Below are 24,743 nucleotides of genomic sequence, written 5' to 3'. Positions count from 1 at the left end.
CTGGTTTCCACTTGTGGCTGGGACGGGAGGTGCTGGAGCATCCCAGAATATCCCGGGTTGGACGGGATTCACAAGGTGTATCCAGCTCTTGGTGCTCTGCAGGACATCCCAAAGGATCTCTCCCAGCTTTTCCCTTTGGAGCAGGGGCTGAGGCTCCCGGGAATTGTCTGCACCAGGAGGGATTGGGCTGATCCAGTGCCCACCCAGTGCCAGAGGGGTTTGTCCCCCCAGGAGTGAGCTCTGCCTTTTCCCAGGCCCAGATGTGGGCAGATTTTATGGGAATTCTGTTTCCTGCCCAGCAAACCCAGGAGAAATGACTGGGGCAGCCTCTGGCTGAAACATGCCAGGTAAAATCCCTGCAGCAGTGGGATCTGGCTGGGAATTTTCCCTCCCCAGCTGCTGTTCCCATGAGGGAGGTGGCTCCGAGGGCTGTTGTTGGCACTGTGGTGCCCGGGGAAGCTGCTGGCCCTGGCACAGCTCTGGGGGATGCCAGGGAGAGGCTGAGCTGCTCCTCCTGCAGAGGGGGCTGGAAGTTGGGATCAGCCCAGTCCTACCTGGCCTGGGACACTCCCAGGCCAGGGGACAGCCCCAGGATCTGCAGGACATCCCAAAGGATCCCAGTTTTTCCCTTTGGAGCAGGGGCTGAGGCTCCCAGGGATCTGTGTGCTCCAGGAGGGGAAGTGATCCGGAACTGGCCCATCCAGCACCATGTGGGAATTCTTTATTTTCACAGAGGATTCCTCATCCAGGAGCTCGGGATGCTGCTCTTGCTGCTGGAATCTTCTGTTTTTTGGTGAAGGAGGTGCCTGCAGCATCCCCAGATCCCTGGGAGGAGCCTCCTGCATCCAGCCTTTGGGAGTGCTGCTCTTGGCAGCTCTGAGGAGCCCAGCTTGGCTTTGGCAGGGCCTGAGCACACGGAGTTAATTAGTGGCTGTTAATTGCGCTGGGAGGTTGGGAATTGGACACGTTTAGAATTCAAAGTCGCTGTTTCCAAGTGTGGCAGCTCTGGTGAAACTCCCGTTCCAGCGCTGGGAAAGGGGAACACCACGTTTTGCCCAGGAAAAAGCAGCGCTTTTGTAGCTTTGGTTCCTTTCTTTCCCTCCTGAATTTGTTTGGAGTTTGGTCATTATCTGCTCCATCTTTGCTCCCCCACTGACAACATGCAAAGCCCGGGCTTGGCTTTGGAAACAGGGATGCAAATCCTGGGTAACGTGGAGGTTTTGTGGGGCCAGGCCCAGCCTGGCATCCCAGGAGGGGCTCCCACGGGGAGAGGATGTTTTCCATCACTTGACACCTCTCCAGCCCTGCATTCCAGCTGGGACAAGGCAGAGCTTTCCTGTTATCACAGAATTACGGGATGGTTTGGCTTGGAAAGGACCTGAAATCCCATCCAGGCCATGGATCCATCCCCCTGCCATGGGCAGGGACACTTCCCTCTGCCCCAGACTGGCCTGGGACACTTCCAGGGATCCAGGGGCAGCCACAGCTTCTCTTGGGATCCTCTTCCAGCACCTTCCCACCCTCCCAGGCAGGAATTGCTCCCCTATCCCTGGCAGGGGGAAGCCATTCCCTGTGTCCTGCCAGCCTTGTTGGTCCTGGGGACAGGGATCAGGGTTGTTCCCAGGGCTCTGGCACGGCCCTGGCTCTCCAGCTGCCCTGTGGCTCTGCTTCTTCTGGTCTTTAGCAGCTCCCTGCGGGCCCTGGCAGGGGCTCTGAGCTCTCCCTGGAGCTCTCCCATCTCCAGGTGAACTCTCCCATCTCCAGAGCTGCTCCATCCCTTGCAGCATCTCTGTGGCCCTGGGACTTCCTTAGCAATTAATTATAATTATTTATGTGCTGCTGCTGACAAGGCTGGGAGAGGCTGGAATGGCTCAGGGCTGTCCCAGCCGAGCCCTGGGGACACTGGGGGGATACTGGGAGGATACTGGGATGATACTGGGAGGACACTTTGGCTGCTGGGCCTTCCCACCTGAGCCCGACCCAACATGGGGGGAGTTTCTGTGCCTGCAAGAGGTTAAAACTTTGCCCCTGTGTTTACTTTCTTGGCTGCCTCAGTGCATAAAAAGCTGTCAGCACCTCAGGTGGGGATTTATTTGGGCATTAAAAAGGGCCCGGGGCGGGCGGATGCAGACACTCGGCAGCTCCCTGGAAAATGTGCCTGCAGCACAGACCCAGCTCTGCACATAGCTCACCCTTTAATAAGTGCATTTAATTAAAGTCATATAACTTTTTTTTTATTATTATTATTAAAAAGGAGGGAGAGGAGGGGAGGGATAATAAAATAAAAAAAAAAAGAAGTGGGGCCTGCTGAGCTGCAAGCAAAGGTTGGGATACAAAGAGGGGGTTTAGAGCGTGGGTTTAATGGAAAAGTCATCAACAACATGTTGTGTTGCTCCTGATTTCCCAGCCTTGCTTGGGGCTGGGGAGGGAATTTGAAGGGATTTCTGAATTTCCAGGCTGCCTCTCCCCTCTCTCCCCATCCACTTCCCCGCTGCTGAAATTTTGCAGAATGATGAATTTTTCCAGGCCCAGTTGCCAAGCGCTGTTGCTCTTGGATGGAGCCGCCGTGGCTTTCTCTGCTTGTTTGACCTTTCCTTTCTTTTCCTTGGATGTGGGGCAGGCCTGAACCCCCACGTTTGCTGTGAGCACCCCCAGGGCTGCCCTGCAGCTCCCTGTGCGGGATGAGGGGGAAGAGGATGAGCTTTGGGAAGAGGCTGTGGGGTGGGTGAGGTTTTGGGACCCTTCATCCACGTGCTGGTCCCTGCTGGGCCTGGGCAGAGCCACCCACAAGGTCATGGTGGCCACCTTGAGGTGCTGCTCGTCCCTGGGGCCTTGCCTTGCCCTTGGACAAGTGCTCAAGCCGGGTTTAATTCTCCATGCAGGACAGGCTGGGGCTGTTTCATCCCTGGAAGTGCCCAAGGCCAGGCTGGACAGGGCTTGGAGCACCCTGGGATGGTGGAAGGTGTCCCTGCCCGTGGCAGGGGGTGGCACTGGATGGGATTTAAGGTCTCTCCCATCCCAAACCTTTCCATGTTTCCATAAAAGGCAGTTTTTGAAGGTTTTGGCGCTGCTGGTTTGTGGGTGCTGCCCCCTCCGGCTCTCTGCAGACTGGGATATTTTCCTGAGGGTTAAATCAGGTGCATGTGAAATCTGAGGAAGGGGTGTGGACACTGGTGGATGCTGTCCTTGGCTCTGCAGGAGGAGCAGGAGTGTTGTGAGGTCGTAGTTGCCTTTTCCAAAAACGCCCTGTGCACGGCAAGGATGGATCTTCCCCCATGGCAATAACCCAGCAGGGATTCAATGGCTGCAGGAATCGGGCAGTGTCCCCTGGAGCACCACGGGGCTCTGGGTGCTCTCAGCTTTCCCACGGGATGATAAAACCAGCTGGGAGATGCTTTTTGCCTTCCCTTTGTGGTGGGACAGGCTGGGGACGTGTCCCTTTGCCCTGGGGCTGCAGGGCCAGGGGCCAGGGCTCTCTCCTGGCGGCCAGGAGGTCCCTGCAGGGCTGCAGGAGCAGGGGGAGCGTGGATGGCGTTCCCTGGGAGCGGGAGGAGCGGGATGTGGGCTGGGATTGAGCTTTTTGGAGGATGGCACCGAGCGGGGCAGGAGCGTGTGAGTGCTCTGCACTGCTCCACCCACGGGGGCAAATCAGAAATCCCACAGTGATCCATCAGAAATCCACAGTGATCCATCAGAAACCCCACAGTGATCCATCAGAAATCCACAGTGATCCATCAGAAATCCACAGTGATCCATCAGAAATCCCACAATGATCCATCAGAAATCCCACAGTGATCCATCAGAAATCCACAGTGATCCATCAGAAATCCACAGTGATCCATCAGAAATCCCATGGGGGTTCATCTGAAACCCCACAGTGATCCATCAGAAATCCCATGGGGGTTCATCAGAAATCCCAGAGTGCTCCATCAGAAATCCACAGTGATCCATCAGAAATCCACAGTGATCCATCAGAAATCCCATGGGGGTTCATCAGAAATCCCAGAGTGCTCCATCAGAAATCCACAGTGATCCATCAGAAATCCACAGTGATCCATCAGAAATCCCATGGGGGTCTGTGGCAGCACATTTCTCTCCCTCTCAGGATTTTTCATAGAGATGTACAGAGAGAAATGAAAGAGAAAACAATTTCTATTTCTGCTCCTTGTTTTTCTTATGTGGAATGTATTTAGGAAATTGTTTACCTAGAGTGAGTGCTTAATTAGATTCTAGTAAGGATTGTTTGAGCCTAATGGCCAGTTCAGTCCACCCGTGTCTAGACTCTCAAGAGCTCACGAGTTGTGTTAGAGTCAGAGAAAGCAGTATATAGTTTTAGTATCTTCCTTTTATATAACATATTAATATACTTTAGCATAGTTATAATGAAGAAATAATTCAGCCTTTCTAAATTGAGTTAAACATAATTTCTTCCCGTTGGGTTTGCCTGCATTAACAATAGGGGCCCATCAGAAACCCCACGGGGGTGAATCCGAAACCCCACGGTGGTGAGGGCATTTCTAGCCTTGCTGCCCAGCAGATCCCAGCCCCGTGAGGTGCTGGTACCACAAAAGGTCTGACTGGCTTTTGTCTTCCTCTCTCCTGCTCGTTCCTGAGGTGCAGGAGCAGGGATTGTCCCCCTGAGGTGCAGGGGTGCCTGGGGAGAGCCGGGAGCAGGGATGTGCATCCCACCAGCTCCCCCTTATCTCCCACTGCTGCTGATTTCCCTGCACAGCCAAATGAGCTCGGCAAGGACCGGCCACAGCACGAGGGCCACGTGCCAAACCTCCCTGTCCCTCTTGGGAGCTAACCCAGCTCTCTGTGCCCATCCCTGGCTCTGCTCCGTGTCCATGGCGTGAGGATGAGGATGAGGATGGTGTCTGGGACAGCCCTGATGCTCCTCAGCACTGCAGCTCATCCCTGACAGTGGTTGTGGGAGCAAAGAACTTGTGGATATCCCATCCCTGGAATGTCCCAGGGCTTGGAGCAGCCTGAGATAGTGGAGGGTGTTCCTGGCTGTGGCAGGGATGGGATGGGATGGGATGGGATGGGATGGGATGGGATGGGATGGGATGGGATGGGATGGGATGGGATGGGATGGGATGGGATGGGATGGGATGGGATGGGATGGGATGGGATGGGATGGGATGGGCTTGTCCTGCTTTGAGGGAGAGCTTTTCCCCCCAGCAGAGCACCAGGATAGGACAGCAGGAGCTATCATTCCCAGATTTCTCCTGGAATTCTTACAGAGCCCTCCTGCCGTGGCTCTGAGCACTCAGGGGGAATTAGCAGTGTTCTACAGGCTCCCTGTCCCAAATCCCTGCTCTGCTCCCAGCTGTGACCATCCCTGCCCTCCCGGCTGCATCCTCCCTGCCTGCTCCTTGTCAGGATCACCCTGCTGCTCCTACTTTGTCTCATTTTCCTCCTGGAGAGGACAAGGTTTCCCTCAGGAGTTGGGAATCCGCTGCACACACATCCACGTGTGCTTTTCCTCTCCTGTCCAGTGGAACGTGGCTGGTTTTGGCATTCCCAATTTATTCATTTCCCCGAGGGGACTCGCTGGGGACAAAACATTGGGGCTCCGGTGCTGGGGAGGCGTCGCTGCCTTTCCCAGCCGTGCTGGCTGTGGGATGTGGGGTGGCAGATGGGATCTGTGGGATGTGGGAGGGCGCTGCAGGTAGGGACACGCAGCTGGGGCGAGGGAGGTTGCAGATGTTCCTGGAATTCCCAAGCCGGATCCCAACAGGATGTGTCTGTCAGAGGGGAGGGCGCTTGCCAAGACCCTGACACCAGGACAGGATCGTTCTCTGGGAATCCCAGGGCTGGGAGAGCACTGCTGGAATGGCTGCGGGGTGTGGGATGAGCCCTGGGCAGCAGCAGGTCCCAGCTCAGCGTCCCCCAGGGCTCATCCCTGTTGGAACTCAGAATGTCCCTCAGACATTTTTGGATGTTCCGGGCCCAGGTCAGAAGCATTTGAGACCCTGGCAGGCAGCTGGAAACAGCTGTGATTGTGGGTTTGAGCCATGGAATGAGTTACCAACTTTGAAGGTGGTACAAGAAGTCACTAAAGTTTAGATATTATAGTAGAAGTAGTCACAAAGTAGAGGGAAGAATTTTTGAGCGCTGTACAGGGGGGTTTTGGTTTTGTACATGGGGGTCAGAGGTTTTAAATGGAGGGATTTGGGCCTGCCCTGTCCTCCCTCTTTCTCCTTCCTTACCTCCATGTTCTTGGTGATGTTGGCACTCCCAGATTGGTTTAGAGTAGAAAGGCACCATTTAATATAGGTAATAGGCATTGGGGAAAAACTGTAACATGTAACACGTAATGTACCATATAAAAGATAGAAAAGCACCATTTAATATAGGTAATGGGCATTGGGGACAAACTGTACCCATGTAACACGTAATGTACCATATAAAAGACAGCAGCAGCCCTGGGCAGAGGGGGAGAGAAGAAGCAGTCGGGAGTCAGAGAGGATGTCAGGGTGTGTGTGTGCCTCTGCCTGAGCTCTGAGCAAACCACAGCAGCCCAAGGAGAAAATCTTTTAGATAACTTGCAATAAACTGCCTTGAGACCGAACAACAGAGACTGCTGAGCCTTTCTTTGGAAGCTCAGCTTGGAGGAGAGACTTTTCCACCCACGGAGCCCCTGACCCAGGCCGGGGTTCCGACAATCCCCAGCCCCCCATCCCTCCAAACCTCCATTCCCTTACCCTGCACAGCTTCTCCCATGGTTTCCAGGCTGTTTTCCCAGGAAAATCAGCTGTGCTCATGTAAACAAGTCAGCCTTGTCCCAGAATCCTTTTCCTCTTATCATTCCTGTGGTTCCTAAATCCTTGTGGCTGCCCTGCAGTGAGGGAATGTCATGTCCATGCCTATGCCCCTTTCCAAGGGTTTTTTCTTGGATTGTCCACACTGCCGAGGCATAGGATGGATTTCATCCCTGCAGGTGAAGCTCTGGCTCATCCCTGCTCGTGTGGGACCAGAACCAAATTCCTTGGAAAGCAAAGTTGAGGAACTGGGAATGCCATGGATGGGAGGATTTGTTCTGCCTCACCCCGGGGTGTTGCTCCCGTGCTCCCATTCCTTGCTGGATCAATGTGGGCACAGGGAATTTTCCCTTCATGGATCACTGTGGGCACAGGGAATTGTCCTTTATGGATCACTGTGGGCACAGGGAATTGTCCCTTTATGGATCAATGTGGGCACAGGGAATTTTCCCTTCATGGATCACTGTGGGCACAGGGAATTGTCCCTTTATGGATCACTGTGGGCAGAGGGAATTGTCCTTTATGGATCAGTGTGGGCACAGGGAATTGTCCCTTTATGGATCAGTGCGGGCACAGGGAATTGTCCTTCATGGATCAGTGTGGGCACAGGGAATTGTCCCTTCATGGATCACTGTGGGCACAGGGAATTATCCTTCATGGATCACTGTGGGCACAGGGAATTGTCCCTTTATGGATCAGTGCGGGCACAGGGAATTGTCCTTCATGGATCAGTGTGGGCACAGGGAATTGTCCTGCATGGATCAGTGTGGGCACAGGGAATTCTCCTGCATGGATCACTGTGGGCACAGGGAATTGTCCCTCATGGATCACTGTGGGCACAGGGAATTCTCCTGCATGGATCAGTGTGGGCACAGGGAATTGTCCCTCATGGATCAGTGTGGGCACAGGGAATTGTCCCTTCATGGATCACTGTGGGCACAGGGAATTGTTCCTTTATGGATCACTGTGGGCACAGGGAATTGTCCTTTATGGATCAGTGTGGGCACAGGGAATTGTCCCTTCATGGATCACTGTGGGCACAGGGAATTGTTCCTTTATGGATCACTGTGGGCACAGGGAATTGTCCTTTATGGATCACTGTGGGCACAGGGAATTGTCCTTTATGGATCAGTGTGGGCACAGGGAATTGTCCCTTTATGGATCAGTGTGGGCACAGGGAATTGTCCTGCATGGATCAGTGTGGGCACAGGGAATTGTCCCTTCATGGATCACTGTGGGCACAGGGAATTGTCCTTCATGGATCAGTGTGGGCACAGGGAATTGTCCCTTCATGGATCAGTGTGGGCACAGGGAATTGTCCCTTTATGGATCAGTGTGGGTACAGGGAATTGTCCCTTTATGGATCACTGTGGGCACAGGGAATTGTCCCTTCATGGATCACTGTGGGCACAGGGAATTGTCCTTTATGGATCACTGTGGGCACAGGGAATTGTCCCTGCATGGATCACTGTGGGCACAGGGAATTGTCCTTTATGGATCACTGTGGGCACAGGGAATTGTCCCTGCATGGATCACTGTGGGCACAGGGAATTGTCCCTTTATGGATCACTGTGGGCACAGGGAATTGTCCCTGCATGGATCAGTGTGGGCACAGGGAATTGTCCTTTATGGATCACTGTGGGCACAGGGAATTCTCCTGCATGGATCAGTGTGGGCACAGGGAATTGTCCCTTTATGGATCAGTGTGGGCACAGGGAATTGCCCTTCATGGATCAGTGTGGGCACAGGGAATTGTCCTTCATGGATCAGTGTGGGCACAGGGAATTGTCCTTCATGGATCAGTGTGGGCACAGGGAATTGTCCTTCATGGATCAGTGTGGGCACAGGGAATTGTCCTTCATGGATCAGTGTGGGCACAGGGAATTGTCCCTTCATGGATCAGTGTGGGCACAGGGAATTGTCCTTCATGGATCACTGTGGGCAACGGGAATTGTCCTTTATGGATCATTATGGGCACAGGGAATTGTCCCTTCATGGATCAGTGTGGGCACAGGGAATTGTCGTTCATGGATCACTGTGGGCACAGGGAATTGTCCTGCATGGATCAGTGTGGGCACAGGGAATTGTCCTTTATGGATCAGTGTGGGCACAGGGAATTGTCCCTGCTGGATCAGTGTGGGCACAGGGAATTGTCCTTTATGGATCAGTGTGGGCACAGGGAATTGTCCCTGCTCTCCTGAGACTTTTCCTGAGCTCCTCAGGGCACACAGGTGAGGTCCCTGCCAGAATCCAACACCTGCCCAACTCCCTGTCAGGAAATGTTAAAATCCAGGTGAGTTCCCTGAGGTGAGGAGGGACAGGGCCTGGATCTGTGGGTCCGTCCTTGCTCTGTCCCTGGAGCAGGGCTGAAGTCGCTCAGCCCGAGGGACACAGGGGACAGTGCCACGTCCGGGTGATCTCTGCCTTGTGCCAAGGACTTCCTACACTTCCCGTGCCTGAGGGGTGGCAGATCCTGCTGGGATCAGGGACAGGAGGGCTCCAGCAGGGCTGGCGGGTGGCTTTGCCCTGGTGAGGCCCCTGGACACAGGGATGGCTGTTCTGCATGGACCCATCCCTGCGTCCCTGCTGCCTCCCAGCTCCAGAGCCCAGAGCTGGGGAATTCCCAGGCAGGAATGGGCTCTCCCTGCTCTTCCCAGCAAACAGGACCTGGGGCTGTCACCTGCCAGCCCCATGGGTGTGAGCAGGCAGGGAGAGCCACCGTGGGATGGCACCCTGGGCTCCATCTGCTGATTTCCTGGGATCCCCGGGGTGCTGTGGGGTGCCAGGAGCTCAGCCAGGCTCTTCCCAGCAGCTGCAGCATCTGTCAGACCCCCCGTGCTCCATTCCTGAGGCTTTTGGCCAGAAGGGGCTCCTGGGTGTTGCAGAGCAGATGTTCCAACACCACAAACCGTCCCCTCCGTCCTCTCACACTTCCTGCCTGCATCGGGGGCTCCCGAGGCTCCAGATGGAAAAAGCAGCTTGGGGCTGTTGTTGTCCTGGAATCCAAAATTCCCTGGCTCCCAGAGGGGGTGTTGTTCCTTGGCTGATCCCATGGGGGATCCGGGAGAACCATCCTGATCCAACTCCCGCTCCTGGTTTGTGCCAGGGGCAATATTCCTGCCTGGAACAAAAATACAGGGGAGAACTGGCTGGACAGAAAGTGCTGAGGGAGCAGCAGGAGCAGGGAATCACTGCAGCAGCTGGTTGGTTAATTAATTAATTGGTGAATTATTGTTGCTGTCGTGCAGGGGATGAGGTGAAGCCTCAGGAGAGCTCTGCCTGTTGGGAATTGGGGAAGAACAGATCCAACATTCCAGCCTGGATGAGAGTGAGGGGTGAGCGATGGCCTCCACAGCATTTCTGGATTTAGGGAAATCCTCTGGATTTGGTCACTTCCCCGTGCCTCAGTTTCCCCATTTGTGTGACATGGACAATGATGTAAAGCAGAAAATGGAAGTGGAGTTTCATCCTTGAAAATCTGGGAATGCAGTGGCAGTGGAGGAAGGTGCAAAGGAATAAAATGCTGGAGTGAGCATTTGGGAAGGAATCAAAGCCGTGGGCAAGAGGGAAGAGTCTCTGAGGACTTCTCCAGCACTAATTAATGGGGACATTGAAAACCTAAGGGGTTTTGCCATCCCTGGGCTGTTCCCAGCAGTTCCCAGGTGCTCTCCCTCATCCTGGCTGGTGGGATCCCCTGGCTGGGCTGATCCCAGGACATCCCAGCACACCAGTGGCAGCTCCTTGTCCCCGCTGTGGCTGCAGGGGACACAATTCCTTCGTTTCCCCCAGTCCGCAGGAGGTTTTGGCTCCATGAGCAGGGGACTCCTCTGTCCCCAAGGCACCCCTGGTGGGGTGACAGAGCAGTTTGGGCTGTCCCCACTTTCTGGTCAGTTGGGAGTGAAGGGACAGTGTCCCCTTTGTCCCTCTCCTGGCCTGGTGTGAGCAGGGAATGGCCCCACGGAGGAGAAATCCTCGTCCCGCGGCCGGAGCGCGGGGAACGCGCTGAACTCGTGCCTGGGATGGAGCACAGAGCTGTGGCTTTCCTCCTGCCCCCCCTGCCTGCCCAGCCCCTCCTGGCCGGGATTTGGGGCACACTGAGCTCACTTTGAGCAGTGGCCCCGGGCGGGTTTGGTGGCCGCAGGGAACTGGAGCCCGGCTGTTCCCGGGTCCTTTGAAGGGTTTGTGGCTGCCCACAAGGACCTGGCCGTGCCTGGGCTGAGATCCTCTGGCTGCTTGTTTGGGGACCACCAGCGAGCTCAGGGACGGGGCTGTGGCCACCTTCTGATATCAAAAGATATCTCAAAGGCAAATATTGAGAAATATTTGGGTGGAGGGAGCCGAGCTGGGATTTTGGAGCACTGGGAGCCCCGGGCTGCAGCCAGGGAGAAATGCTTGATGTATTCCCGTGGGTGGCACATGAAAGGTGGGGCCAGGTCATTAATTTGGGGGGCTGGAGCCCTTGGCTGCCTCTGGGAGACCACCAGAGCTCTGTGGGGTGTTTGGACAGAGCAGCTCGGATTCATCCTCCTCCTCTTCCTCCCTTCATCCTTAAATACCACTCCACAGAGTGCAGGGAAAAAATAAATCCACTTCAAACAGCCCCATTTGGTGGTGCCTGCAGCACTATTTATACTTTTATTGCTCCCCTGGGTTTTATGGAGGAGCCTTTTTCATGGAAACTTCGGTGTGGGGTGGGGTTAATGCAGCCACCATCCTCAGAGAGCAATTCTAGAGCTGGGGGCTGGGCAGATCCCAGGTGATCCCAGATCCAGGTGATCCAAGCTCCATTCAGAGCTAATTCGGTTCTCAGGCTGTGCTGGAGGGTCTATGTTTGGTTGGGGGAGTTCGTCCCTCCTGGAAGTCCCACAGTATCCCAGGAAAATGCATTTCTCGGGGTGAAATAAGTGAAATGTCCACACCAGACCCAATTCCTGCCCAGCAGGTTTTTGCCTGTTGTTTTTAAGGATTTTGGGGTTGCTTTAGGGCTAAGCCCTGCTCCCTGCTGGCACCCTCTGCTCTGCCATTCCCTGTGGAAAATGATCCCAATCTCCCAACTTCCCACTGGGAGGTGTTTCATGGGAGGCTCCCCTTGCCAAATAGCCTGGAGATGTTTTCCTTCCTCTTCCAGCAGGAGCATCCAGGTGTTCCCTGGATCTCCCTGAATGCCGGGCTCTGATCTGCTGTGAGATTTAAACCTTTGTCACAGCAGTGGCCTTGAAGGGTGCACAAACCCCTGCCTGTGCCAGGTGACTTCCAGCAGCTCCCAAACCTCCTCCTCTGGATTTTTCCGGAGGAATGGCCATAAAACAGTGACTTTTTGGGGCAAACCACCTGGTTCTTCCCTGCATCAGCACCCTGAGCCGCACTCAGGGCCACATTTGGTGTTTTTAGGTTCGTCTCTGCCCCTCCCCACATCCATCAGCCCCTGTGGAATCTCTACTGCTCCCATCCCATAAAAACCCACCCAGAGGCTCTCGGGGTGGGAATTTCTTCACTCCCAGCTCCAAACCAGCCCTGCTGCAAAGCTGGGGCCACCTCCCTGCCACAGGGACCCCGGGAGGGGTGGGCAGAGCCCCGAGCTGGCCCTGCTCCTCCGGATCCGTGGGCTGAGTGCACATGGAGCAGGCTCAGCTCCAGGGTGTTTGTCTTGGAGATTAAATCTGGAGAGCCTCCGGTCTCCCAGTCCATGCTGGGAAAAGAGGGGCAGGAGGGAGGGCAAGGAGCCCAGCCCTGCAGGAGAACACACCTTTAACCCTCTGGAAGCTGGAAAAGCAATGGATGGAGGGCAGGGAGAGGGAGAAAGGGGGGGGAAATGGGGCTTGGGAAAGGTTGGCACGGCTGAAATCGTGACACCTGCTCGGGAAGTTGGGGCAGGAATCCTCTCCGTGCTCCTTGTGCACAAGGGAGTGTTCCCATTGGTGGGGAGCAGGGATCTCCAGCCAGGATCATTCATCCTGGCAGTGCTGAGCATGGAATCCTGGAATGGCTTGGCTTGGGAAGGTCCCTAAAGCTCATCCAGTGCCATCGTGGGCAGGGACACCTGCCACCTTCCCAGGCTGCTCCAGCCCGGCTTGGGCACGTCCAGGGATCCAGGGCAGGACAGCTTCTCTGGTGTTGGAATCTGTGGTATTGATGATTCTGGGATTGTAGAAAGTCTCTGTCTGTCAGCCCCGCTGCCAAAGCAGAAGCCATAATTGGTCTGTGCTGGTTTCAAGGTTGTTTATTCTGTTTATCTCTACCATGTTCTGCTGCCCTGCCGCAGCTCTGTCCTGCAGGGCAGCGTGTGGGGCTCTGCCCTCAGTGGGATGGTACAAACATTAAATACCACAAACTACCTGTGCTGGATTTACAATAACGTGCCAATATCTGTCACCTACGTTGGACAGTGTGTCCCCAGCCTGAACCAACAGAAAAATGCCAACACCACAGTGAAACATGGAGGGCATGAAGAAGGAGAAAAAGGACAAGACACACCCAATTTCCTCCATCTTGTCCCCTTTGGACCCCTCATCTAGAATCCTAAAATTTTACTTTTGCACCCGTGCCACACTTAATTATTACTGATATCAAACACTCAGAGCTGGTAATTCACCCTGTAAGATTGAAAACTCTTTTCCATGGACAGAGATCACAGCCAGTGTCTGTGGGGGCTCTGTCCAGGGGGGTTCCTGACCCCTGCCAGGGTCCCAGGGCAGCCAGAGGGAAGCCCTGGACTCCCATACTCTGGGAATTCTATTCCAGGGCATCCCCACCTTCCCAAGGAAAGAAGCTTTTCCTCCTAACCAACATAACCCTGCTGTGCTGGTTTGAATCCATCCTCAGCCCTGGTGCAGGGTCAGTGTGTGAGACCCTGATCCTGACCTTCCTCTGGCTCAGGGCTTTCCCTGCAGCTATTTTAGTGCCCATTCCGAGGGCTGGATCCCCCTCTGCATCCCAGCCCTGGCTCTCCTGCCTGCCCAGCGTTGTTTGTGCCTCCCCAGAGGTGTGAGGGACACGGGGACATGGCCACCTGCCTGTCCTGGACCCCCAGGTGGCTCAGCCTCCTCCTCCTCCCCATCCTGCTGCTGGGCTTTGCCTTTAAATCCCCTTCAGCAGCCGAGCCTGGGGCAGGCAGGAGGGAGGGAGGGAGAGCATCTCCTGTGCTCCAGTGTTCCCAAACACTTCACCCCGTGCACGGAGCGTTCCCACAGCGCCCAGGGCTGGCTTTGCTGGGATGTTTATCCAGAGGGATGGTGCCTGCGAGCCTCTGGCACTTCCAGGCCAGGTAGGCTGTGTTTATCCTGGGCTGGGAGCTGGGGCTCAGCCAGGGCTCAGCTCCTGTGAGATAGAGAGGATTTCAGAAAGCCCTGATTGTGAGCGGCCAAACCCACAGCTCCCAGCTGCTGGACCAGGCTGGACTGGTGGAACTGGGCCAGAGGGAGCTGGGGGAGCACCCCCTCCTCTGCCAGGGCAGGTGGGACATCCCCGCCTTCAGTGGGATGGTTTAACTGGAATGCTTTGGGCTGGAATGGCTGCAGCTGCTCCATGCCCAGTTTTCCTCCATTTTTGTTGCGTTTAACTTCAGCAGGGTCGGGATCTCTCTCCCAGATGATCCCAGTTTGGGACTGGGCACAATCTGTAGGAGCCCACAAAGCTGGGAAACCACACAGACTTCCAGAGAGTGCTTCCCTGGGCATCCCAGTGCTGGGACTGGCACAGCTGGGCTGCACTGGGTCAGCTGGGGTGCACTGGGTCAGCTGGGACTGGGTGAACTGGGCTGCACTGGGTCAGCTGAGACTGGGTGAACTGGGCTGCACTGGGTCAACTGGGGCTGGGTGAACTGGGTTGGACTGGATCAGCTGGTCTGAACTGGGTGAACTGAGCTGGATTAACTGGGATACACTGGGTGAACTGGGCTGCACTGGATGAACTGGGTTGGACTGGCAGAGCTGGGCATCACTTTATGAACTGGGCTGCACTGGGCAAACTGGGATGTACTGGGTGTACTGGAAGTGGGTGAACTGGGTTGGACTGGGTGAATTGGGCTGCACTGGGTGAACTGGAAGTGGGTGAACTGGGTTGGACTGGGTGAATTGGACTGCACTGGGTGAACTGGGACTGGGTGAACTGGGTTGGACTGGCATAGCTGGGCTGCACTGGATCAGCTGGGCTGAACTGGGTGAACTGGGCTGCACTGGATGAACTGGGCTGCACTGGATCAGCTGAGTTGGACTGGATGAACTGGGTTGGACTGGCATCACTTTGTGAATTGGGCTGCACTGGGTGAACTGGGCTGCACTGGGTGAATTGGACTGCACATGGATCTCCATCCCAAGTTTTGACCCATCCTCTCTGTCCATTCCAAAGGTCTCCAGCTGCTCTGAGCACCCCCCTGGATGTGGAGCCTCCCTCTCCTCCAGCTCCTGCAGGGAAAACCCAGCGTGCTCCGGGCTCGGTGCTGCAGCCTGGGCTGGGCAGAGCCCTCTCCTTTAATCCCAAAGGAACAATTTAATTAAGGAAGATGCAGATCTCATCCGCTGGGAGTTCTCCCTGCAGGCTCTGGGCCCTGGATCCTGCCCAAGGGAGAGGAGGAGGAGGACAAGGGAGGAAGGCTGGGCACTGCTGGGCTCTTTCCCCCGTGCTCCAGCACTGGCCAGGTCTCCTCCTCACCTGCCCTAAGGAGGGGCTGGGATGGAGCTGTTCAGCCCTTGGCATTCCCCTCCCAAATCCCAAATCCCACTTCCCATTGTACTTTTATGGCTTCAACCACAAACCAGCGCAGCCAGGAGGAAGGAGGGAGCAGCGAAGTGGGTGTAGCTTGGAAAAATCAGGTTTTGTGCCTGCAGCCCTTTTGTTATCCCGGTGAAAATATCTCCTGTGGAATCTTGCTTTGCTGTAGAGTGGCTTTTGTTGTGGGAACGCTGGGAGCAGAGGGCTGGAAGGTGTCTGGAAAGGGGACAAGCAGGACTGGGGATGGAGGGTGCAGCAGGATCCAGCAGGGATGCAGCTGCACCCAGCTTTCCTGCTGCTCAAATGCACGGGATGCTGTTGGGAATTAACTCCCTGGACATGGCAGGACCCCCTCAAATCCCTGCCCCGCAGGAAACCCCCAGGCCCGGGCAGGGAGAACCCATTAAAAAGGGAACGGGCCAATCAATAAATCAAGGCAGCTGGAAAATGAAACCAGGGGGTTGGGAGAGGAGTTTTGCTTTTTTCCCAGGTTTTTTTTTTCCCCCTTCAATTAAAGCAAACAAAGCTGCCAGTGCAGGCGGGTGCTGAGCTCGGGGTGCCGGGGAAATGAGCTCTGTAAATTACAGCCGGGATATGTGGAAGTGTTGAAAAGGGATCAGCTGTTGAAACGGGATCAGCAGAGCACTGGAAGCACCCAGTTCTGCAGGAAGGTGGGATTTTCTCCCAAAATCCATCTCCAGGTGGATCTTACATGGATGTCAGTGAGGGGAAGGAGACACTTGTGAAGGTTGTGCTGAAGGGATTGGGAATTATCCCAAAGATCTGTTGGGATTGGGTGACAAATCCTTGGCTTCATCCCTGTCCTGAGCAAACCTGTTTGGCCCTGGGGCATTTAGGGGCTCTTTCATGGGACCTAAAACTCACTGGGATTTTGGGATCAAACCTCAGGGTGCTGTTGGAGGGGTGGGAGCGCTGTCCTGCTTGGGGACAGGGCTTCGTGTGGCCTCAGCAGTGCCAGGGTCATGGGTGGACAGGAGGAACTCGGGGGCTCCAACAGGAATCATCCCAGAGTTGTGTGGGAAAATGGGGATTGTGTGGGGGAATAGGGGTTATTTCAGGAACTAGGGATTCTGTGTGGGGAAATGGGGATTCTGTGAGGAAATGGGGATTCTGTGTGGGGAAATGGGGTCTGTGTGGGGAAATAGGGATTCTTAAAGGAACTAGGGATTCTGTGTGGGGAAATGGGGATTCTGTGAGGAAATGGGGATTCTGTGTGGGGAAATAGGGATTCTGTGTGGGGAAATGGGAACTGTGGGGGAGAAATAGGGATTGTGTGGGGAAATAGGGATTCCATGTGGGGAAATGGGGTCTGTGTGGGGAAATGGGGATTCTGTGTGGGGAAATAGGGATTCTTTAAGGAACTAGGGATTCTGTGTGGGGAAATGGAGATTCTGTGAGGAAATGGGGATTCTGTATGGGGAAATGGGGATTGTGTGTGGGGAAATGGAAAACTGTGGGGGGAAATGGGGTCTGTATGGGGAAATGGGGATTCTGTGAGGAAATAGGGATTCTGGGGGGAAATGGGGATTTTGTGGCGGAAAATGGGGATTGTGTGTGGGGAAATGGGGATTCTGTGAGGAAATGAGGATTCTGTGTGGGGAAATGGGGATTGTGTGGGAGGAAATGGGTTCTGTGTGGGGAAATGGGGATTCTGTGTGGAGAAATGGGAATTCCCTGTGGGGAAATGGGGATTGTGTGTGGGGAAGTGGGGATTGTGTGTGGGGAACTGGGGATTGTGTGGGGGTAAATCGGGATTCTGTGTGGGGAAATATGAATTCCATGTGGGAAAATGGAGACTGTGTGGGGGGAAATGGGGATTGTGTGGGCAGGGTGTGGGGCTCTGCCCTCAGTGGGATGGTACAAACATTAAATACCACAAACTACCTGTGCTGGATTTACAATAACGTGCCAATATCTGTCACGTACGTTGAAGCCCTGGGTTCCCACAGGGTTCTCTGTTTGAGGGTTATTTGATTCTTTCGGCCGTGTGTCCTTGGGTTGGACACCGCAAGGCCTCGTTGTTTTATCCATGTTTTATCTAGTTTTTATCTGTGTTTTATCCATATTCAAAACATGGATATGTTGTAGCTGTGTTTTACCCATGTTTTATCTGATTTTTATCCATGTTTTACCCGTTTTTTATCTGTGTTTTATCCATGTGTTATCCATGTTTTATCCATGTTTATTTGTGTTTTATCCATGTTTTATCTGGTTTTTATCTGTGTTTTATCCATATTTTATCTGTGTTTTGTCCATTCTTTATCCATATTTTATCCGTGTGTTATCCATGTTTTATCTGGTTTTTATCTATGTTTTATCCATATCTTAGCTGCGTTTTATCCATTCTTTATCCATGTTTTGGCAATATTTTAGCAGTGTTTTATCCATGTTTTACCTGTGTCTTATCCATATTTTATCTGTATTTTATCCATGTTTTAGCTGTGTTTTATCCATGTTTTATCTATTTTTATCTGGTTTTATCTGTGTTTTATCCATATTTTATGTTTTATCAATATTTTATCTTTGTTTTATCCATGCTTTACCCATGTTTTATCCCAGTTTTCTGTCCCACTTCAAGGGAAGTCATTTACAAGAAATCCCTTTTTAAATTCCCCACCTTTAGGCCTCACCATCGATTCCGTGCCTCAAGCCCTGCTCGATGCTCCTGGAGGGTTTTTGGTGCCACTCTCCAGAAGGGACAAAGAGCCCCAAATTCAGTCCCCTCTGAACACCAAATTCCAGGTGAGTCCTGGATTTCCCCACCCTTCCCCAGCCCCTAATCCTGACCCCAGAGCCCTTCTCGCTGCAGCTGAGAGGGAATTTTGCCTCTTGATCCAGATCCTGGTGGGAATGAAGCAGAGTTTTGCTGTGCTAATTTCCCTGCTGCTGGTTCTGTCATTATCTTTTTATAGGGATGGGTGTGTTCCCGGCTTTGCTGCCGTGCCAGGGTGGGAGAGGTGCCCTGGCACACCTGGATTTGCTCTGTGCTTTGGGAATTCTCTGGGCATTGGGGTGGAGGTGCCCTGGGGGCTCCCCAAGGGTTGCGTTCTTCATTCCTCGCATCCCCCAATCCCGAGCCTCTGAAATTCCTCCTTTAAGGAGCAAACCCTGGAGCATCCCGGGGCTCACAGGAGGGATAGCACTTGGAAAAGGAGATTCCTGCCCTGGGTCGTGCCAGGGCAGGTTTGGCTGCTTTTGGGCGAGTCCCACCAGCATCTCCAGGACCAACAATTCCCACTGCGCTGGGAGGGCAGTGCTGCTGCTGGTGGGGCTCACCATGACCTGCTGGGATCCTGGGCAGGGAGATTTCTCCCTTCCCTCAGGGATATCAGATCCTTTGGGATAAGGAGATGAATATTGTGTTGGTTGGAAGCTCTGCAAGGAGGCAGGATCCCGTCAGGCTGGGGGGTGTCTCTGCTCCGCTCCAGCTCTGCCTCAGCTCGTTCCACTGGGATTTCATTCCCTCATTTTCCGTGGAAAGGAGGAAAGGAGAGAGGGGAGAAGGGGGGGGGCACAGAGAATTAATCAGCTTAGGGTCAGCACAGGAAAAAACACTGCTTAAGTGGGTAATCCCCGGGCTGGAAATCAGCTCAGAGCTGTGAAATCAATGCGCAGCCGGATGGGTTTTCCTCCTTCCCTCCTTCCCACCTCCAAGGACGGGGGTGGGGACAGGCTAGGACTCCAGTGTGGCTTTTGCACCCTTGTTTGGTGTCACTCCCTGATCCAAAGCTTTCCAGAGAGCTCCTTGCCCCCAGTATATGGATTTGGGACATCCCCAAGCCATGGGGAGCAGAGCTGATCCTTGGGATGGGATCTGTGGGATGCACAGCCAGACCCAACCCATTCCTCCCTGGGGACAAACACGGGGGGGTTTGCAGCTCTTCCCACCCTGGGAGCAGTTTATTGTGCACTGCAGTGGGAGACAGGTGTAGGAATGAGGAGGGATCCCTTTTATCCTGGAGATCCAGTCCCTGCTCGCCTCTGTGGGTGCAGGAGGTACCTCAGAGCATCCCTGTGATGCCTTGGGAAGGCTGAGCTGGAACAGAGGCTGGACAGAGCTCCAGAATAAAGCAGGGATTTATTCAAAGGATCTTCTCCATGGACCCACCTTGGGCAGCACCAGAGCCCAGCCAGGGCTGCACCCAAATGAACCAAAATGGCCCCAAAATGCACGAGCGCTCCCGGGGGCTCTCCCTGGGATCAGTTCTGCTCCATTGGCACCTTGGAGTTCATTGTCCCATTCCAGCTTCAGCCCAGGCAGTCCCACCCTGCTTGTTTTTCTCTCTCCAGCCCACGCTGTTTGTGCTCCTGGGCTGAGGTTTGGGTCATTTGTCCTTGGTGCCCAGCTGGAGCAGGAATTGTTTTGTCTCTGCTCTGTGCAGAGAGCTCAGCATCCCCTCGTGTGGAGCCCAGACCCACACACTGAAGCAGCACAGAGTCTGAAAAATAGAAAAGCCAAACGTGAGGCATCACCTCCCCTGCAGCAAATGGAGACCTCCAGATGGTGAGGAGGGGGCAGAGCCCTCCAGCTCCTCTGGGGGATTCAGGGACCACCAGGAGCTCCTGCTGCTGGCAGGAGCCAAGGGGAGCTGCCCAGCTCCTGCCTGCCCACAGCGAGGGAAAGCAGAAATGCTGGGAAATCAGCAGAGCTCCTGCTCAGGGAATGTCACGGCTCAAGCCCATCCCTCAGCCTGGCAGGGGTTTGTCACTGTGGGGACACTTGAATAAATGATCCAGAACTGGCAGCAGGTGCCAGAGCCTTCCTGAAACCCGGGGCAGCGTGGGCTGGCCCAGGCTGATGTCACCCCGTGCTTGTCACCCTGCTGCAAAAATGAAGGGGAATGGGACTTTCTGCATTCCTGGCCTCAGGAGCCAGGGTGGCCTTTTCCTGCGGGCAAGGAGGGGAAATTGCTCGAAAGAGCAGGAGGCAGAACAGGTTGGAGTGTGTCAGCGAGAAAGTCCTCAGGGGTGTGCCTGGAGCGGGGGTGAGAAGTTCTATTTTAGGCTTCCACCTGTGCTCAGGTTTGGGGGCTTGGTCAGGGCTGGAATTTGAGGAGGAAGCTGCGGATGGAGCTGGGAGCAGTGGGTTCACAGAGCATCCCTCTGGGAATGAGGAGTGCCAGGACTCACCTGGGCCATCCCTGCATCTCCCCTGGCCCATCCATCCCCTGGGATGCAGCCAGGGCATATCAGAGCCACCCCTGGGGTGTCCTGGGCTCCTTCCTGCAGCTCCTCTGTGTGGTGCCACATCTCAGCGGAGCTCTCCACACCCCGGGCTATTTTGGGGTTAAAGAGGCAGCTTTTGGGGGGGGGGGGAGTCTCATCCAGTCTGCCCCCAGCACCGAGCATCCCCCGCCCCGGGGCTCGGTCGGGTGTCCGGGAGTCAGAGGCGGCTCCGGGTGACTCAGGGAGCCCGTCTGGGTCGGGGTTACTCATTAACACCTTCCCGGCAGGGTGGCCTGGGAACAAAGCTCTCCTCTGCCGGGGCTGGGGACAATGGCTCGGGACAGGCTCTGGGAACTGGGCTGGGGCTGCCTGGAGAAGGCTCAGGCTGATCCTTCTCCTTTACATCCCCCTGCAGTGAGGCACACAGGAACCCACAGAGAAGCTGCCGCAGCCCTGGAAGTGTTCATGGGAGCTCGGAGCAGCCCGGGGCAGTGGGATGTGGCAGGGGGTGACACTGGATGAATTTTAAGGTCTCTTCCCCCCCAAAACCATTCCATGACTCCACAATGCAGCACATCCTGCAGTGCTGGTGATGGAGGAGGCAGCGTGGGGAGGATTTCTTGCCAAGGATCCTGAATTCCCAGCCCAGGTCACCTCCTGGGCGGGCTGGGGACGTGAGCTGGCCCAACCTGGGGGGTTCTGCCTGTGGGGGAGTGGGGAGGAAGGAGCTGGAAGGATCCCCTTGTGAGATGGGACATGTGTGACACTCAGGGAGGGATGGACACAGGGAGAGAGGGAAGGACACATGCCAGGACTTCCCTTTTTGAGGTTTTTGGGGCCAGGCTGAGCCCAGCCTGGGTGTGGGTGCAGGGCCAGGGCACGGGGTGCTGAGGCAGCTCTGCTGGGAGCAGTTCCTGTGATGGGGCTGCGACTCTCCAGCTGCATTTTTGTAAATCCAGCCCTTTGGCTGGAAGAATTGCAGCAGTGAAAGCAGAACTGGGACATGTCTGAGCAGGGCCAGGGGTCTGAGGGAGCAGCAGGGAGGTGGGAGCTGCTGGAATCCTGTCCCTGCCTCTGGGATCCCTTTCCTGTTTGGCTTTGCTGCCCACACAGTTCGTGCTCTTGCCGTCTGGGGATGCTCCCACCCTCCACAGCCAGAATTCCCATTTTATTCCTGCACTTTGCTCTGCTCCCGGAGAACACGGGTTTGGGGAGGGCAGGAGGCAGATCCCATCCCAAAATGTGCAGGTCCTGTCCTGCTGCAGGCTCAGCACCTCCTCTCTTGGCTCGGGGTGCATCCTCTGCCGAGCCCTCACTCCATCCCTGCTCTCCCGGGATGTTTGGGGGCTCGTGGAAAGGACAAAACCCCGGGGCTGGTGGCCAGGAGATGCTGGTGGCTCGCAGTGTGTGGCCTGGCTGTGCTGCTCGTCCTGCCGGGCTGGGGCTCGGGGCAGCAGATGATCCCTCCTGGGGAATGGGGGAGGAACGGGAGAAAATCAGCGGCACCTGAAATCGGCCTGGCTGCGAGGGTTCAGTGCCAGGGGGAAGGAGCGGGGTTCTGCAGGTCAGCGGGGTCTGGGTGGGTCTTCCTTGGGGGAAAAACCTCTGGGTCTTCTTTGGGGGAAAGCAAAGGGCTCTGTCCTGTTCCGTCCTGTGGGTTAAAGCGGGGCACTGAACCGAATTCACACATTCAGGACGTGCTGATGTCCCCAGGGCAGGACAGGGACATCACTATCGGTGTGTCCCTGCAGCGCTGTGCTGATGTCCCCAGGGCAGGACAGGACAGGGACATCGCTCCCGGTGTGTCCCTGCGGTGCTGTGCTGATGTCCCCAGGGCAGGACAGGACAGGGACATCGCTCCCGGTGTGTCCCTGCAGCGCTGTGCTGATGTCCCCAGGGCAGGGACATCGCTCCCGGTGTGTCCCTGCAGCGCTGTGCTGATGTCCCCAGGGCTGGGACATCGCTCCCGGTGCGTCCCTTCCCCATGCCCCCGGAGCTCCGGCCGCATCCCGCGCTGCCCGCAGGCTCCTGCGGGGTGGGGGCGGCAGAAGCGCCTTTGATGTGCGGGTGCTGCCCGCCTCGGGGCGCTGATAGCAGATCAGAGCAGCCCCGGGGCTGCGCTATCGCCCCGCGCCCTCTGATCGCTCCGCCCGCGGCTCCTTCAAAGCGGCTCTGCCCGACCGCTCCCTGCGGGCACCCACTGCTGCACCCCGGCCTTGGCCGCAGCTCCGTGCCCCTGAGGGGCTGCTGGACCTCTGCACCTTCTCCTCTGGGTACCTCTGGGGTGTCACCAGCATCCCTGCCTGGCCCACCTCCCGGGTCCCCAAGGCTGGGAACTGGGGCTCGGTGCCCTGCAGACCCCAGTGATGCTCGCCGGGTGCCTCTGGGGTGCCACCCCCGGTGCTTGAGCTCCCTGCCTGCCCCAGATCCTGCTGGTCTCTGCTGCCCAGAGCCTGGGAATTGGGGCTTGGTGCCTTGCAGACCCCAGTGATGCTCGCCAGGTGCCTCTGGGATGGCACCACCCACCCTGCTCATCCCAGATCCTGCTGTGCAGTGATCCCCAGTCCCTGGGCATTTGGGGTCAGTGCCCTGCAGAGCTCAGGAGGTGCCTCAGGGGTGCCACCAGCAGTATTTTACCTCCCAGCCCGTCCCAGGTCCCGCTGTGTGTGGTGCCCAGCCCTGGGAATGCGGGCTCGGTGCCCTCCGTGCTGCCCGAGGGGCAGGAGGTGCTGGGCAGGCAGGAGGGTGTGCAGCTGCTCCTGGCTCTGGTTCCCAGCAGCGTGTGGGACTGCACAGGAGAGGCTGAGGGAAAGGAGGAGAAGAGTCTGGGGCTGCTCCTCCATCTCCTGCTCCCACATCACTCCAAACCCTGGGTTTGGTGCCGAGGGAGGCTCAGCCCCTGCCCATCCCCACCCGGCCCTCCATTAACGCTGCTTTTCCTTGGCAGGGTCGTGCCAAAGGCTCGGGGTGAGGGACAGAGGGACAGAAGGACAGAAGGACAGCCAGGAGCAGCTCCCGAGGACAGGATGGACGCTGCAGCTGGAGCTCAGGGCCAGCAGGGACCAGCAGGGACCAGCAGCTCCCCTGGGCAGCGATGGAACATCTGGGCTGGGAGAGGCTCTTCCCTGAGCTCCAGAAGCAAAGCCAGCTCCACATCTGCTCCTCCCCAGCCTGGCCAGGCTGCACATCCCTGCAGGAGCTCAGCTCCTCCCACCTGCAGCTGATGGGACTGAATAAGCAATTTTCTGCTGGGCTTTGGGAATTATCCTTTGGATCCTGCCAATGGATGGATGGATGGTGAAGAGCTCTTGGGCCGAGCAGGAGCTCAGTGCTGTTCTCTGGCAAGGACCAAGCGCTTGCCTGCTTTCCAGTGGATTTTTTTTTTTTGTCTTTATTTCCTTCTGCTCTTTTTTCTGCGGCTTTTTGGGGCTTTGGGTGTTTCCTGAGGATGCTGGAGCTGCAGTGGATCCCGTGGTGGGAGCTGGAAGCTTTGGAAGAGCAGGAGCTGAGCTGGTGCTGGGCTTTCAGACTGGCAGAGGCTCGTCCTGTGCTGGGTGGCCTCAGGAGGGTCCTTGTGCCACAGCTGGAGCATCCCAGTGGATCCCAGTCCAGGTGGGACCTTGGAGCAGGAGCAGGAACGGGGGGAAGCCAAACCCCGGCGTGGGGAATGTCACAGTGAGGAGAATGTCACCCCCAGGGACAATTAAATTGCGTTTAATAAACCCCATTGGCTCTGTGAGTGCTGGATGTTGTTTTCCATTTGCCACGTTTCTTTTCCAGGGGGTTTTGGGGATGCTTTGGGTTGTCCAGGAAACCTTGAGAAACTCCTGTCCTAACAAAGCCAGCCTAGGAGTTTAACACCTTTATTTTGCAGGAAAGTTCTCCCCTGTCCTTTCCCTCTTCCCTTTCCAGCCTTTAACCACCACTGCCGTCCCTGCTGCTCCAAAAGCCACTGAAATGCAAATTATTTCCCCTAAAATCCTGTTGTTAATTGCCCCTGGATTCTGTTCCCTTCTACCCTGTAAGCACCGGAAGGTGCCCTGTGGAAATAGAACATAAAAGGGATATTTATGCATGGAA

The 24,743-nt window shown here is 55.7% G+C and overlaps 1 long non-coding RNA gene across 1 annotated transcript in view; it reads left to right on the top strand.

Moving 5' to 3' along the window:
* Nucleotides 1–24,402, top strand: part of LOC121470875 (uncharacterized) — a 47,155-nt gene extending 22,753 nt beyond the window's left edge. Inside the window, exons 3-4 of the long non-coding RNA XR_005982102.2 lie at nt 18,121–18,239; nt 23,611–24,402. This is a non-coding gene — a long non-coding RNA (uncharacterized lncRNA). The remainder of the gene's footprint in view (nt 1–18,120; nt 18,240–23,610) is intronic.
* The last annotated feature ends 341 nt before the right edge of the window (nt 24,403–24,743 follow it).

This window comes from Taeniopygia guttata, chromosome 18 (assembly GCF_048771995.1).
Source record: "Taeniopygia guttata chromosome 18, bTaeGut7.mat, whole genome shotgun sequence".
Taxonomy (NCBI): Eukaryota; Metazoa; Chordata; class Aves; order Passeriformes; family Estrildidae; genus Taeniopygia; species Taeniopygia guttata.
The sequence above is the reverse complement of the archived record's forward strand: the minus strand, read 5'-3'. Positions and strand labels throughout refer to the sequence as shown.